Source organism: Astatotilapia calliptera, chromosome 15 (assembly GCF_900246225.1).
Source record: "Astatotilapia calliptera chromosome 15, fAstCal1.2, whole genome shotgun sequence".
NCBI lineage: Eukaryota > Metazoa > Chordata > Actinopteri > Cichliformes > Cichlidae > Astatotilapia > Astatotilapia calliptera.
Window position 1 is genome coordinate 24,108,400 of NC_039316.1, and position 6,000 is coordinate 24,114,399.

Genomic DNA, 6,000 nt, shown 5'->3' on the forward strand with positions numbered 1-6,000 from the left:
AAACTTCTGTTATTGCGAAGCTAGCCGCTCACAATGGTGGAGAGAAAAGTTGATTCTGAAAGCAGAGCCTTTCAGCGCCAATGGGTGACTGAATATATGTTTACAGACATTGCTGGTAAACCTGTGTGTCTTATTAGTGGAGCTAATGTGGCTGTAATTAAGGAATTTAATTTAAGACGGCACTACGAGACAAAACGTCAGGATAAGCTGAAAAACCTAAATGCAGATCAGAAACTACAGAAGTAGAAGAGCTAAAGAAGAATCTGACATTTCAGCAGACGTTTTCCACCAGAGCAAAATCACAAAGTGAAGCTGTTGTGAAAGAAAATTTTATTGTAGCAGAGGAGACAGCCAAATCAGCCCGGTACCACTCTGAAGAGCTGCATGATGAAGCTGTGCGTTGTCTTGTGTCCTGACAAAACGCAGATTTTGGCAAATGTGAGCCTGAGGAGAAATACGATTGCTGATCGGGTTTGTGAGATGGCCACTGATTTAAGAACACAGTTGTGTGAAAGAAGCAAAAACTTTATTGCATACTCTCTTGCTGTGGATGAAAGTACAGACATGATGGACATTGCACAGCTGGCCATCTTCATCCGTGGAGAGGAAATATTGAACATTAAATCAATGCACGGGACAACGACAGGAAAAGAAACTGCCCTGGGACAAACTTGTTGGACTTACAACAGATGGAGCGCCGGTGTTGTGCGGTGAAATAAGCCACACAACACCGGCGCTCCATCTGCTAGTCAGCAGGATGCGAGTAAAGATGCAGGAGGAGAACTGTACCAGTGAGTTAACAGCATATCACTGCATCATACACCAGGAAAGGTAAAGTCCTAAAAATGGAGCATGTAATGATCACCGTAACGCAGACCGTAAATTTTATCTGAGCTAAAAGTTTAAATCACCGTCAATTTCAGTCTTTTATGTGGGAAATAGATTCAGAGTTTGCCCACATTCCTTATCAGACAGAGGTCCGTTGGCTGAGTTGGGATAAAAATTCTCAATAAAGTTTTTGAGCTCAGCAAGGAAATCTGTCAGTTCATGGACATGGCATGTATGATGCAGTGAAGGCATTTCAAGTGAAGCTGTCACAAATGCACCAGTGCAACCTGCCTCACTTTCCCTGTTGCCAAGTAATGTTGAACCAAGTCAGCGGACTTTGCTGAACTGCACCTGTGCAGATTCAGATGGAGCTGCAGTGTAATGATACACTCAAAGTGGGCAAGTCCTCAGGTAAACAAGAGTAACTACCAATAAGAGTGGAGGATGTTGTTGATGCATTAGAGGGTTACCTAGGCAACCAGTGCCTGGAACGTCTGCAAAGTCATCTTTACCCCTAATCTTTAATCCTAATCTGTGTGTTTTAGGCTCTTCGTTCAGGTTCTATGTCCATGTGTAGGAAGAGTTGCTCTAATTTATAATACTGTTCCCGTGCTTTTAAGATGTGTTTCCATGTACCTCTAAATCAATGCATATCCAATCTGTGGGCACATGTATATGTTTATTTATACTACTTAATATTCTCATTGGTTACACAACTTAATCCCTAAGTAACCCCTGAACCTTAATGCTGAACACAAGCCCTACCTGGTAACCTTAAACTAACTCTAAGTTCTCAGAAAATGTGATTTTTCACAGTTTGAAATTTGCCCTTGAGAATCTTGTTAATAGGGTTACAAAAATTAGACCTTCTAACTAGCACACGTAAAAAACTATTAACATTTTTCCACCAAATATCCCTTTGTTCCCTTAAAGCTACGGGATATGACCAACATTAACGTAAGCAGACAAAACTTTAAAGGTCTGAGAATTTCTAAGAATCAATTTAAGACCTTTAACAGCCTTTTAAAGATGTGCATATGGAAAATATTTGAGTTCATGTATTTGTAATATGACTCAATTGAAACAGGAAAACAAACACTTTTTGGACCGACTGCTTTGTAATAGTGTTATTAATCATGTTGTGGTTTATTGTAGTCAGCAATGAGGTTGTAAATGTTATTTTTTCAGTGATCTTCGGCTCAGCTTGAGTCTGGCTCAGCTGTGTACAACAATGGGCGTGTTTGCGCGCTAATTTCTCGTCATTGATTGTTTTCAGATGTAAAGTAAAATCACTGTTTCAACAGCCATCCTGAGGCTGGATCAGACCAGGCTTTTCAAACACGACGTGATTTATTCAGGGCTGTGAACACAGCAACATTTGTTCCTAATAAAGCAGCTCTGAGTTTGACTTTATCAATGAGGAAGAGTGAGAACCGGAGCTGCGTGTTGTTGCAAAGTTTGACAACCAGCTTCAGCAGACACAACACAGCTGAGTTTGTGCTTTTAAGAAAAGTGATTTTCTTATCAGGGAGTGATCTCTCTGAGATGTTTTCATGAACAAACATTGTTAAAGGAGCTTTAGTTTTATCCTTCAACATATTGAATCCTGTCAGCGCCTTTCATAAAAGCGAAGCCAAAACGGCTTGCATAATTACACACACACACACACACACACACACACGTTCATGTTCTGGAGATCAGCCTGGTCTTCCTGGAAATATTCAGTCTTATAAATGTGCCAAATACATGTGAAGGATCAATCCATGAAATAAAACAGTTGCTGGACGGTGACATGTTCACACACCCACACACTGAAAGGAGGTAAGCGTCAGTCCATTTTTGTTTCAGGAGTCATCCGGCAGAGGTGTGGACTCGAGTCACATGACTTGGACTCGAGTCAGACTCGAGTCATTAATTTTATGACCTTAAACTTGACTTGAAAAAATGTTCTAAGACTTGTGACTTGACTTGGACTTTTACACCAATGACCTGGGACATGAATTGGACTTGAACCGGTTTACTTGAAAAGACTTGATATTTCACCCCAAATATAAAATTGAACACTCATATTATATGGAAAGTGTCTACCATTAATTCACTTCATTTATTCAAACCACACTCCGTACGTATGTGTGCGTGAGCTGTAGCACAGCCAATCAAATTAACCAGATTTAAAAAAAAAAAAAAGAAAAAGAAAGAAAATGCTGCAAGGAGTTGTTTTTTTCCAGGTACATAAACTATGAAGTAGTCAACAAAAAACCGAAAGTCATGCTGATGTGTGTCTGTCATCCAGACACACATCAGCAGGTCTAAAGTCACTCTGGTGTGCAGTTTAGATCCCATTTAATTCAGGTTACGTCAACGTATGATTTCGAATTTGTTTCTTAGTGGGATCACTCAAAAAGATACAGATGGATTTGTGTGAGACTTTTACAAGAACTGAGTTAGTTCAGCTTAGAAGTTTTAATTTTTGGAAGATGGAGAAAAACTGAAAACATCTTCTCAAATACATGTCAAACTGAAAGAGTTTAGAAAGTTCTAATCCAAATCCAGTCATGACCCTTTGAGATGTGGGAACTTATTTCATGCCTTAAGAGGTATGTAGTCTCACACGTGTTTGTTGGTAAGATTACCTCAAAGCAGGTGGAGAAGAGAACCTATTAGACCTTTTGGTGCAGACCTGGATCTCTTTCTTTAAAGCTCAGAAGCGAGGCCTTGACTCTAATGGATGTCTGAGTGCGCTCTGCAGACAGCAAGGAACGTCCGGTCCAAATGTGGCCCACATCGGCAGCTATCTCTGGGCCACGTTCACGAGTCTGACTCAAACCAGCCATACTGCCACCTGATGTGTGGATGCACTCATCTATAATTAGCTTGCATGTCATAGAAGTTACTTGCTAAAATAAATGTCTTCTGCTTTCCTTATATAGTCCCATGGAAACACTGCTGCAATGGAACAGGGTCAGTGTAAGGTAACGAAGGGTTATCTTGAACCTTGAATCATGCAAAGCAACTTTCGTGGAAATAAGAAGAATAGGTTGACGTTAACATTATCACTGCGAGTGGTGAGATATTCCAGCACAACAAATCGAAGAAATCGCTGGTAAGTTCAACACAAGACGCTGGTGGGGAAAGTGTTAAAGATGCTGTGGTTTATCTTTGCATCATGATACTGGTACAGCGCCGTCGCTCACTCATTCGTCACACCCAACCTTCCTCCTGCACTCACACAGTTTGGTGCCACAGCTCGTGTTTTATCTGTAATGTTCCATTAATTTGAACCTCTGCGGGGACCGCAGATGAACGAGAGAACTGCTGCCATGTGATAATCATCTCACTGCTTCCACACAGAGGAAGGCAGTGACTCAATTTACTGTAATGAGCTCTGAACATCGCTGTGGATAACCAGGGCTGCAGAGGACTAAATATACTTCAGGTGACTGAGGTAATAACCTTTTCTTTTTTCACCTGAGGAGGAATAGGATCGTGGCAGGACAGCTGGAGATATCAAAATTTGCTGGAACATTTTTTGGGAATTACATTTTTTAATATCCTTCAAAAACAGTTTCACAGTAAGGTCCAACCAACATGAAATGACACCAACCGAAACTCACTGATCATCTTGTTTTTCTTAAACTAGCACACGGATACATTATGCAGTTATACAAAGAAATTTTTGCTGCATTTTACACATTTTTAGCAAATATTTGCTTAGAAAACACAATGTTGTGTATATTATAAGCAAATATTGCTTTGCTTTGGGTTAAAATGGTATTGGTCTCAAAATAAAAGATAAAATATGTGGTTATAAAACAAAAAAATAAACACTTAATGACTTGTAAGGCCGGGTCCACAGGACGGATGATGCCACCCCCCTTGTTTGTTCAGACTGAGCTGGCCAGGAACAACCACCAGGACTGGCTTAGTCTGGGTTCCTCACCGAGGCCCATCTTGCCTTGGAAGACTCTACCAGGGGGAAATTTCCCACGACATCATATCTCCAGGGAACACTCAGGCACACAAGCCACTGCACCATCATAGGATGGTGATTAGTACAAGCTCACAGTACAGATTCTGCTTCTCCACATCAGCTGTGGTGGTTTGAACATCTGACCCACATACAAGGCCTTAAATAATCAGGCCCCATCTTATCTTAATGACCTTGTAGTACCATATCACCCCATTAGAGCACTTTGCTTTCACACTGCAGGCTTACTTGTTGTTCCTAGAGTATTTAAAAGTAGAATGGGAGGGAGAGCCTTCAGTTTTCAGGCCCCTCTTCTGTGGAACCAGCTTCCAGTTTGGATTCAGGAGACAGACACTATTTCTACTTTTAAGATTTGGCTTAAAACTTTCCTTTTTGCTAAAGCAAATAGTTAGGGTTGGATCAGGTGACCCTGAATCCTCCCTTAGTTATGCTGCAATAGGTGTAGGCTGCTGGGGGATTCCCATGATGCACTGAGTGTTTCTTCTTCTTTAACTATGTGTTAATAGACCTCTCTGCACTGAATCATACTTGTTATTAATCTCTGGCTCTCTTCCACTCTCTTCCTGTCTTCCTTCTCTCTCCCCAACCAGCCGTGGCAGATGGCCGCCCCTCCCTGAGCCTGGTTCTGAGGTTTCTTCCTGTTAAAAGGGTGTTTTTCCTTCCCACCCAGTGTTTGGTCATATGATTGTTGGGTTTTTGTCTTATGTATTATTGTAGGATCTACCTTACAATATAATGTGCTTTGAGGCAAATGTTGTTGTGATTTGGTGCTGTATAAATAAAATTGAAATTGAAATTGTCCAAGATGCCCTTTGGAAGCCTCTTAGATGAAATGCTTGGGTTTGTTCAGCTGGAGAGATTAAGTCTCATGAAATCAGTTCAACAAAAGCATCAACCATGCCTTCAGTTCACTGAACATGTAATGAGCTCAGGTGATGTTGTATGGAAACCACAGGCATTATGCTTTAAAACCTCCTGTTAGTGATCCAGTCAGTAAATTCTTTTAATTAGTTTCATATTTTCTGTTATTTCATTGGGTGATATAAGTTGCTCTTTGTCTGTCCCCTCACCCAGACAAAGAACTTTATCTCAATCTGCCTTTGAAGACCCTGCCAAGGACAAATTGCCTCTGACAATATACACAAACCCCTCCACTCCAATAAGGTGGCGATTCACAGGGGGGA